This window comes from Schistocerca serialis, chromosome 1, assembly GCF_023864345.2.
Source record: "Schistocerca serialis cubense isolate TAMUIC-IGC-003099 chromosome 1, iqSchSeri2.2, whole genome shotgun sequence".
Lineage (NCBI taxonomy): Eukaryota > Metazoa > Arthropoda > Insecta > Orthoptera > Acrididae > Schistocerca > Schistocerca serialis.
Genome location: NC_064638.1, coordinates 1,143,544,373 through 1,143,556,360, shown reverse-complemented (window position 1 = coordinate 1,143,556,360; position 11,988 = coordinate 1,143,544,373).

Sequence of the window (11,988 nt, the reverse complement as noted above, 5' to 3'; positions counted from 1 at the left end):
TTTTTCGGGGTGCACTCAGCCTCGTGTTGCCAATAGAGGAGCTACTCGACCGAATAGTAGCGGTTCCGGTCAAAGAAAACCATCGTAACGACCGGGAGAGCGGTGTGCTGACCACATGGCCCTCCTATCCGCATCCTCAGCTGAGGATGACACGGCGGTCGGATGGTCCCGATGGACCACTTGTGGCCCGAAGTCGGAATGCTTTTTTTTACGAATTTCGCATGAAATATTTTTGTCCAACAGCTGTTTGGGATATAGCCTTACATTTTGTTGTTATGTCGGTAAGGGTATTGTCCTTGTGTTGCCTTGAACAATTTGCTTTGATGAGGTGGCCAAAAAATTTTCAAACGCTGTTTTCTTCGTGTAAAAGAAACTGAAATAGTATTGAGAGTGGGAAAAACACCGAAGTTTAGTAGGCCCTGACTTTCATTTTCACTCATGTTTTCAACTACATTAGCGTTCGCCGTATATCATTGTCGATTTCGACATTTAAACCTTATCTGCTCAGCTGCGAACAAATATCGGAACTAACTGGTCAGTTATGTGAACTGTTAGAGCCCCATTCTGGCTCAGTACAGAGCTTAAGGCAGTTGGATTCAGACCCCTCCCAAAAGACCTGCTCCTCGTACTTTAGAGCAGACACAGTGTCTCCAGCCCCTTTTCTGCAGTTAATCGCCGCTTCTTTGCCGTATCGTTGCAGGACATAACCTGACTGGCCTCTCTCCCATATGCATTATTCTGCCTCACTGGAGAAATTGCAAGAAGCTATCGGGAATTCACCACCTCGGCAAGAGTAGTTTCCACTGTAAATGAACTATTCGTGGACCGAATAGTCTTCCTAATCTTAGTCTGGCTTCTGGTCTTTATCATTCCAATCCACTAACTGAAACAGATCCAAGCACTCTCGTATCTATTACTCTGTCAACATACAATATAAATGAAATCCACAAAAACACAACACAGGCGTAAAACCGAAAACAAAAAACAACACTTACAATGATACAAGAATACTTTTACCGATAGTATTGTAGTTCAGAAAGGCGAGACGATCATACAGTCATCAGAAACAAAATTCACACAACTTTTATGGCAGCAGGATATTCATCACAAAAATGTGGACAAGCCTTAAACTAAGTAATGAAAAATAATCCAGTGAACAAAACCATCATCATGAGCTGCCAACAGCTCCTATGGGACACATTTCATGCATTTACAACCAAGTTCCTAAACCAGTAAACCAAGTTTACACAATGCAGAATCATATGGGTCTAAAAAACCACAGATTTATTTCAAAATACCGATGAATATTCTGAATTAAAAAGCTCTTTATAAATAGACAATGGGAAAACACTTGCTAGACAAAGAAGCTCACGCTGCCATACCAGTTGTCAGACAGGGCCTTGTCACATATTAATCATCTGAATTCAGTCATTCCTGATACACCCAGCAAACTAGAAAGTCGCATCCAAAGGGGTGGGTTGGGTCACGGGGTGAATTTCAAGCAAAACCCTAAGACTTCTCCAATTATTCACCAAAACCACACCGTAGAGACACGTGAAGAAATGAAAAAACAACGTGGAGTGAACATGTAACTATAATTTTGTTTCACTATACGACGCAACCGATGTCAAATCTGAATAGAAAAACAAATCAGATCGTAACCACAGCAGTGACGACAGAGACGGAGAAGCACCTTCCAGTGTACTGTATGAGACAGCACGAAGACAATCTTCGTTTAACATCAATACAGATAACTGAAACGAAGTATGCAGCACACAAACATAATGGAATGATAAGTAACCCACTGAAGAGATCAGTTAACTAAAAGTAACTTAACAAGAAGGTGGTGGATCATGACGTAAATTCCCAGTTAATGCGTGGTACATGAATCCAACAGCATATATATTTAAGTTCTCTGATCATCTCGCTCTTAACCAGAAGCATTCAACCAAGTATTATCACAAGGGGGCAGCGGTACTGCTTCGTGAATAAAACATTGAATAATGAAATAACATTTATTGTATAGATAACTTACTCACTGAACAAAGAACTCGAACCAAATAGCACGATCACCATTAAAAAAGTGTAAGTAGGCTGTTTAGGTTTTTATGTTGGTAACGCCACATAGTGCTCTGTATGAAAATCACTGACTGTGCTGTGTGCATTCTGTGGCTGGTTTGCGTTGTTGGAATATTTGCTATTGTAGTGGTGGCCAGTTGGATGTGAACAGCGCGTAGCGTTGCGCAGTTGGAGGTGAGCCGCCAGCAGTGGTGGATGTGGGGAGAGAGAAGCCAGTTTTGAGATGTTAATATGAGCGGACGATCTGGACGTGTGTCTGTCATAAAAAGGAAATTTGTAAAGATGGATGTCATGAACTGATATATATATATATATATATATATATATATATATATATATATATATATATATGAGGCCTTTGGAGATTATTAAGGTAAATATATTGTCTGTTCTCTATCAAAATATTTCATTTGCTAACTATGTCTATCAGTAGTTAGTGCCTTCAGTAGTTGGAGTCTTTTATTTAGCTGGCGGTATTGGCGCTCTGTATTGCAGTAGTTCGAGTAACTAAGATTTTTGTCAGGTATGTGATTCATGATAGGTATAGATTATTGTTCGTCAGGGCCATTCTTTTGTGGGGATTATTGAAAGTCAGATTGCGCTGCGCTAAAAATATTGTGTGTCAGTTTAGTGTTGATCAGAATAAGTAAAGAGAGAAATGTCTGAGTACGTTCAGTTTTGCTCAGCTGTTTGAAAATCAAATAACGTAAGAGGTTTACCAGCACTGTCATTTACAAAGTTTTTTCTAAGGGGACGCTACAAAAGTAAGTCATACGATTAGTACTGCACTGATGGTGGAGAACACACACTACCTACAACAGGGTACACGCGGATGAGTTACGGTGATATGATAGTCTGTTGCATTTCGTGATTACGCACACAGTTTGGAGATTTGACTACCAGTGTACTAGTTGGCCGGCCAGTGTGGCCGGGCGGTTCTAGGCGCTTCAGTCTGGAACCGCGTGACCGCTACGGTCGCAGGTTCGAATCCTGTCTCGGACATGGATGTGTGTGATGTCCTTAGTTTAGTTAGGTTTAAGTTGTTCTAAGTTCTAGGGCACTGATGCCCACAGATGTTAAGTCCCATAGTGCTCAGAGCCATTTGAACCATTTTTGTACTAGTGGGGTGGAGAAGAACGCGAAACAAAATGTGTTGCACATACAGAAGTTACGAAAATCTTGACCCGTTTCACAGCACAACAAACTAACGTACGGCCATGTGTCTCTACACGGAAAGAAACTGGAACGGATTTCTAAAGCTAAATTGGTAATTTATAAAAGACAATAAGCAAACGTATCTGAGACATTTTAAGCAGCGGGAGGAGAACTATGAAAACATTTAATCCTCTTACAGCATCATTGAACTGACTTACGCGCACATGTTCTAGTATACAAAGTGCAATGAGATCAGGCAATCGAACCGAGAAAATACAGAAAAAAATATACAATGAGTTGCAATCGTGACCTTGCTTGACATCACGAAGTAATGTTTTGCGCAAAGGCACCCCAGACTCTAGTAGAATGTGGTTGGTGCTCTGTGACCAGTTACTGAGGGGCAATATGTAGTAATGGTAACACCTTCCGCTGCGTTTTATAGCCTTGCCGGCCGCTGTGGACGAGCGGTTCTAGGTGGTTCAGTCCGGAACTGCGCTGCTGCTACGGTCGCAGGTTCGAATCCTGCCTCGGGCATGGATGTGTGTGATGTCCTTAGGTTATTTAGGTTTAAGTAGTTCTAAGTCTAGGGGACTGATGACCTCAGATGTTAATGCTCCGAGCCATATGAACCATTTTTATGGTCTTATTTATAAGTAACCCATTACTTTTTTACAATACTCAGATCTCTCCTCGAGCCTGGCAGCTAGCCAGCTGACGCCATACGCATCACAGAGGTTAAGAAGTTTTGTGGACGCCGATGTTGCTGGACCTCCTACAAAAGCTATGGTGATGGTTCCCGATTTCATCGGGTTCGAGTAGAGTCATAGAGGTGACCTGAAGATGGTGTATTGTAACAGCAAAGCGAGGTGCTTATAAATAAAGGGAGTAAACGCAACTGATGGTGCCGCAGTTATTGCATACAAGCTATCGGTTCAGAGTACAGTAATACAAAATTCATCCACAAATATCATTGTTTGCTTATTTAACTGGAGAAATTACAAGGATAACTCGTTGAATACAGAACCACTAAAGTTACTTCTGTCGTTATACTATTTTGGATGACTTCCTGAGGAATCGACTGTTAAAAGAAATTAAGGAAAGAACGGATGCGTCCCTTCTCAGGTTTTTGTGCCAACAAATGGCAAATTCTTTAAGTGGTATTATTAAAGATTTGCTGCTCTTCATCTGTGATATCAGTTTCACACTGATGTAAACGTTCTGTGACGGACAACACGCACCCTCTGTTGCAGACGCAGTGCCCAGCCACCCAGTGCTACTGTCGCCTGTTGCCCAGTTCTCCACGTCTGCGTCTGTTTCCAAACCTACAGTGTTTGCTTCTGAGTTCCTGTACGTGTGTCTGTGATTTAACATACGCCATCTATCATGGCCATTCTTTTGGAGTTATCACAATGGGAGTCCCACAGGGTTCAATTTTGGGTCCTCTGCTGTTCCTTTTTCGTGTGAGTGACCTCTAACTTAACGTTCAGCAAGCAGAAGTAGTACTTTTTGCAGATGACACGAGTGTTATAATAAATCCCATTGCAGAAAAAGCAGCTGAAGATATTGTTAAGGATGTATTTCAAAGAATTATTAAGTGGTTCTCAGAAAATGGACATTTCCTTAATTTTGAAAAAACTCAATATATCCAGTTCTGTACACCGAATAGAGTCATACCGACAAATGATGTAGCATGTGCACAGGGCTTCTTTCATTTATGAAATATGCCTACATTTTCCGTAACAAAATACTCGTATGTTTATTCTCTCTAGGCTGTACAGTGGAATTAGATATAACTTTTTAGATGTGTACTAGGCTCCAAGAACAAGGGGCGTTCTGAACTGGAGCATGTATGGAAGACACACAGTGAAGAAGGTGACGTAAGCATGTGTGCAAGAGTGTGCAGCTACTCACTCCTCGAACACTCTGTGGTCACCTCTCAAGATGTAACCTGTTCTCACAACAACACAGTAGCTCTGGGCAGCTTCACACTTCGGTGGAACTTCCTTTCAAATTTTCTTTCCCCTCGTCTTCAGTTCTTCCTCAGGGTATGTGCTAGACTTTGGAACACTTCCTTCTAGACCACACTCAGGAAGAGGTTTATGGGTCAAAACACTGTACTTGGTTCCTGCAGGACCAGCCATAAAATTCCAGTCTTTCTTGGCTCAGAGGTGACCAGCGCATTATTGACACGCTCAACTTGTGAAGTTCTTTCCCTTCAATACGTCACCCAGTTTGTAGGGTTTGTAATCATTTGTTTATCTGTGTATGTACTTCATAGCTACCAATTTCCGTCCCATTCGGATAACTCCTTCGTGGAGCATGGTGCCGGTCGGGGTGGCCGAGCGCTTCTAGGAGCTTCAGACTGGAACCGCACGACCGCTACGGTCGCAGGTTCGAATCCTGCCTCGGGCATGGATGTGTGTGCTGTCCTTAGGTTAGTTACGTTTAAGTAGTTCTAAGTTCTACGGGACGGATGACATCAGATGTTAAGTTCCATAGTGCTCAGAACCATTTTTTTGAGCATGGTGATTTTTGTTTTCTCTCTCTCTCTCTCTCTCTCTCTCTCTCTCTCTCTCTCTCTGTATGTGTGTGTGTGTGTGTGTGTGTATCTATTTATGCCGTACTTAACCGTCTGGTTGACAAATCGTAATTCTTCTCTTGGAGACAACATTGCCTACTCTGCATGACCTATTCCTTATTTAGTTGTCTCAAGGTAGAACAATTTTACATAATTACTAATGATAATCAACTTTCAAAACAAATAGCATATCACCATAGCTGTCTCTTTCAGAAATCCCGTTACTGACGCGTTAACTTTAAATATAATTCCATCTCCATTATTCAAGAGCTTCTGATCAGCTGTCAGGCACACATGTACGTGTTGTCTCTGCTTACTTTACTGATCTCACACACACGCACGCACCCACACAGTTAGTAAATTTTGGAGTCAGATGATATTCAACATTCGCCAGTTCAGTGAGAGCGCTTCTTGATCAGTGTGAAGTAAATACAGTGTATTTATGGGCAATGTTTCAGTTGCTTGATTCCAGTGATTGAGACCACAGTTTAGCAAAAGCGAATCCCTGAGACACAGTGCAGTTCTGAACTCTGTTAACTACCACCAATGACATGACATAATGTGTATATTAAAATAAGGTCACACAATGGAAATTATATTATGAATCTGAATTTATACTTTCGCGGCCTTCTAAAACATGAAATATGGTACCATACCTCGCATTACTACGATGAGAAAGGTTCACATGTAATTACAAAAGGGAACAAAAGTTCAATCACTATAAAGTCCAGTTTATTTCCAAAAGCATGAACTTCAATATGAATCAATGTATCAGTGAGCAGTCATAAAGTTACGAGGGGTAAATAAATGAACACAAAACTATCTTTGCTAAGGTGGGTTAAACTTGGAATGAAAATAAAGTTCGTGTGAGAAATTAGCCACGTCCCCGTAAAGTAGCAGTTTAATGCGCCAGAGCCTGAATTTAACTAAAATAAGTTGTTATTTGACATAGACAAATTGGAAATAAGCGACATGTGTTTATTAAAAGTTGAGGATTCAGAAAAATCCTTTATTACTCTTGATCGGAAGTGTATATACCTATTGTTTATTATATTACTGATCACTAGTTTTGGCTACATTAACTAGCCATCTACAAACCTGTAGTACATAGAAAATCACATCTACGAGGGTAATACTATATAAACAGTTAGTTTAAAACAGTTCTAACAGAAAGCACCTATCACAAATAGTTCTTTGTGTAGTGTACATCGCCAATTGGTTAGACATGTAATCATAATTTTGTTGAAGCTTCACTGATTATTACATAACTAAACTGAATGAATGATGTACAGTTATCTGTAAGACATTTAAATTGTGATGAGACATGTAATATAGCGCATGACTGCTTTATAAAATGTGTAAGGTGACACTACAATTCTTACCCAAGTTTACGAAATAGTTGAGTTCCATGTGTAACAAGAAAATGAAATATTCTCCACGCGTCGTTGTTCCATCAGGTTATATAATAAGCAATGAAGATTAAACAGCATCAAGAACAACTGCCAAGATGAGAAACATAGAAATAGATATCCTCGGTGTCGCAAAGCAGCTTAAATCACTTAATAAAAGCAAGGCTTCCGGTCCAGATTGTATACCAGTCAGGTTCCTCTCAGAGTAAGTTGATACAATAGCTCCATATACAATAGCTCCATACAATAGCTCCATATACAACCGCTCGTTCACAGAAAGATCCTTACCTAAAGAATGGAAATTGCTCAAGTCACACCAATACCCAAAAAGGGAAGTAGGAGTAATCCGTTGAAATACAGGTTCATATCACTAACGTCGATTTTCGGTAGGGTTTTGGAACATATATTGTATTTGAACAGTATGAAGTACCTCGAAGAAAACGATTTTTTGACACGTAGTCAGCATCAGCACGGATTCAGAAAATATAGTTTTTGCGAAACACAACTAGCTCTTTATACTCATGAAGTAATGAGTGCTATCGACGCGGGATGTCAAATTGATTCCATATTTTTTAGATTTACAGAAGGCTTTCGACACCGTTCCTCACAAGCGTCTTCTAACTTAACTGCGTGCCTATGGAGTATCGCCTCAGTTGTGCGACTGGATTCGTAATTCCCTGTCAGAAAGGTCACAGTTCGTAGTAATAGACGGAAAGTCATTGAGTAAAACAGAAATAATATCCGGCGTTCCCCAAGGAAGTGTTATAGGGCCTCTATTGTTCCTGATCTATATTAACGACATAGGAGACAATCTCAGTAGCCGTGTTAGATTATTTGCAGATGATGCTGTCATTTACCGTTTTCTAAAGTCATCAGGTGACCAAAACGAATTGCAAAATGATTTAGATAAGATATCTGTATGGTGCGAAAAGTGGCAATTGACCCTGAATAAAGAAAAATATGAAGTTATTTACATGATTACTAAAAGAGATCCACTAAATTTCGATTACGCGATAAGTCACACAAATCTGAAGGCTGTAAATTCAACTAAATGCTTACGGATTACAATAACAAATCCCTAAATTGGAACGATCACATAGGTAATGTTGTGGGTAGAGCCAACCAAAGACTGCGATTCGTTGGCAGAACACTTAGAAGGTGCAACAGGTCTCTTAAAGAGACTGATTGCACCATACTTGTCCGCCCTATACTGGAGTATTGCTGTGCAGTGTGGGATCTGCATCAGATGAGACTGACGGCTGACATCGAAAAAGTACAAAGAAGAGAAGCTCGTTTTGTATTATAGCGAAGTAGGGGAGATAGTGCCACAGAAATGATAAGTGAAATGGAGTGGCAATCATTAAAACAAAGGCTTTTTTCGTTGCGACGGGATCTTCTCTTGGAATTTCAATCACCAGTTTCCTCCTCCGGTCGCGACACCCACATAGGGAGAAATGATCGTCACAATGAAATAAGAGAAATCAGGGCTCGCACAGAAAAATTTAAGTTTTCGTTTTTCCGGCTCGCCGTTCGAGAGTGGAACGGTAGAGAGACAGCTTGAGGGTCGTTCATTGAACCCTCTGCCAGGTACTTTATTGTGAATAGCAGAGTAACCACGTAGATGTAGAACAGACGTAGAACAGAATTGTGACGAACAGTCTCGCTAATTGGTGATGTATACCAAACAAAATTTTTTGTGGTATGTACTTTGTGTTAGAACCGTTTCATATTTACTGTTGTACTATAGTGTTCTCTAGATGCAATTTTCTTTGTGGTACTGATCTGAAGGAGGCTAATTAATGTAGCCAAAGGTAGTTCCCAATAAAAAAACTATACATGTGATTTTGGCTAACAAAGGATTTTCCTGAATCCACAAATTTAATTAAAATACTTCGCCTCGGAAAGTTAAAAGTAATCACCAAAGTTGTGCCTGCTTACCAGCCTCAGCTCAAAGAATTATTGCAGTGACAGACGTTTGGTCTGAGCCTCTGTGACTGACATACAAATAGAATCTGAAGACGGCCGTGGTGATCTAAGACGAAGTGCTGTTTCTGAAAACTTAGGACGAAATGTCGTCCTGCCCTCTCTCTAAAAATCGAGCTGCCTCTCCAGCGTCGGAATTACTTTGGCCAATAGCTGTGGACATTTAGAGTTCCACCCAATGAAAATACTTAGCATTCTCGCTACTCTTCAGAAATCTACTTGAATTAACCAGTGGGGTAGTAGGGGGGGGGGGGGGGATTGAAACTTCTCTCCCACTATGATGCGAATTTTGCATCTCGGTCAATGACAGAGACGCCACGCCGAATCTCGTCAGTTTCTGTCTCTGCTACAAAATAACCCCTCTGAACCACTCCCGTCTGCCCATACCAAACAATTAACGCTGACCTCCTTCGAGTCCAGCAGACTCCTCTCTCTGTGCGTCCCCTCTTTTCCCCTACCCTTTACTCATTCGTTCATTGTGAGCTTCTTTTACAGCTCATCGATTTCAGCCTAAGGTTCTCCACTGAGCCGTTCCTAGCTTCTGCATATCTACATCTACATCATACTCCGTAAGCCACCTAATAGTGTATGGCGGAGTGTACTTTCGGTACCACTATCTGATCCCTCCAACCCTGTTCCAATGGCAAATAGTGCGTGGGAAGAATGATTGTCGGTTAGCCTCTGTACTGGCTCTAATTTCCCGAATTTTCTCCTCGTGGTCAATACGCGAGACGTATGTGGGGGTAAGTAATATGCTGTCAGAATCTTCTCGGAAAGTGCTCTCTCGAAATTTCAGAGTGAATCTCTCCGGAATGCACAACGCCTCTCTTGTAACGTCTGCCAATGTAGTTTGTTGAGCATCTCCGTAACGCCCTCGTGCCGACTAAACGATCCCGTGACGAAACGCGCCGCTCTTCGTTCGAACTTCTCTATCTCTTCTATCAGTTCTACCGGATAGGGTTCCCAGATGGATGAACAATACTCAAGAATCGGGCGAACAAGCGCCTGTGTTACAATCAACGTCGGCTTTCTCCACGATTACCTACCTGGGACTCAGCTTTTTGTCAGGAAACAATTTCGTGGCTCTCTCGATGTGCTCCTCTGTATTTTGCGTTCTCATTTACAGCAGTTAAACTCGACTCCAAGAAACATTTCAAATTCCTTCCCTGCAGAATACGATAGGAATAAGAAATATTACTGGTATTTTATACAATCACTGTCAGTTAATTTAACTGTTGCATAACATCATGCTAGTGTGGGGTTAAATGTGACTTCTTAATTTATTTAAATATATGGACTAATAATTAAGTTACATGGTGGTTTTAGATGAAACAGTCACCTAAAATGTGACAGGTATTTTAATGGCACTTAAATGTTTGTTTGGAACTGCTTCATAATATCACAAAAACAGTGTCCTTTACCTCTCTCCATTTCATTCTGTAGTCAGTTCAAAAGCTGCTGTCTCCTCGTTTAACATCCCATTTCCTAACACACAAACTACAATCACCATCTAATGAACAGGACACCACATTACGTGCGTGTAAAGGTTGCTTCCATTCTAATGACTGTGTGACTGTTCTTATTATCTTGTAAGTAGGCTGTTTAGGTTTTTATATTGGTAACGCCACGTAGCGCTCTGTATGAAAATCACTGGCTGTGCTTTGTGCAGTCTGTGGCTTGTTGGCATTGTTGTAATACTTGCCATTGTAGCGTTGGGCAGTTGGCTGTTAACAGCGCGTAGCGTTGCGCAGTTGGAGGTGAGCCGCCAGCAGTGGTGGATGTGGGGAAGTGAGACGGCGATTTTTGAGAGCGGATGATCTGGACGTGTGTCCATCAGAAACAGTACATTTGTAAGAATGGATATCATGAACTGCTATATATATTATGACTTTTGAACACTATTAAGGTAAATACATTGTTGGTTCTCCATCAAAATCTTTCATTTGCTAACTATGCCTATCAGTAGTTAGTGTATTCAGTACTTTTAATCTTTTATTTAGCTGGCAGTAGTGGCGCTCGCTGTATTGCAGTAGTTCGAGTAACGAAGATTTTTGTGAGGTAAGTGATTTGTGAAAGGTGTAAGTTAATGTTAGTCAGGGCCATTTTTTTGTAGGGATTATTGAAAGTCAGATTGCGTTGCGCTAAAAAAAAATATTGTGTGTCAGTTTAGTGTTGATCAGAATAGGTAAAGAGTGAAATGTCTGAGTACGTACAGTTTTGCTCAGCTGTCTGAAAATCAAATAATGTAAGAGATTTATCAGCACAGTAATTCAATAATTTTTCAAGGGGGACGTTTCAATCTATCCAAATTGTGCTATCCAGTAGTTTTCGTATCACTCCGGTATAACTGTTGACATCGTATGTACCATTCATTTGTGCATTATTTGTACAAACTGTTGTTTGATATGAAAAACTACTGGTACGGGGAACTCAGGAGAAGGAGTGTGTAACTTTGTTAGGTCCAAGGTAAGTACAAAATTGTTAATGCTTACGTGGCCACTTGTTGACAAACTGCCTATTTTCTTCTGTCTCGGGTTTTTCGGCCGACGTTCGTCTAATGGGTTCACTGACGTTTCTTCACCACGAGTGGCTGGCATTGTCAAAACTTCACCCTCCATTGCCGGTGGTGAACTGCAGCCGAGCTCGCGGCCGCAGAGTATACTTCACGTAATGCAGCCATAGACTAAATATCTCTGGAGTGAGCATTCACATGCGCAGAACAGATTTTGTGTTGTCAACATACATTGCCGGCCTGGTCACGTGATCTCGGGACTTCCTGTGTTT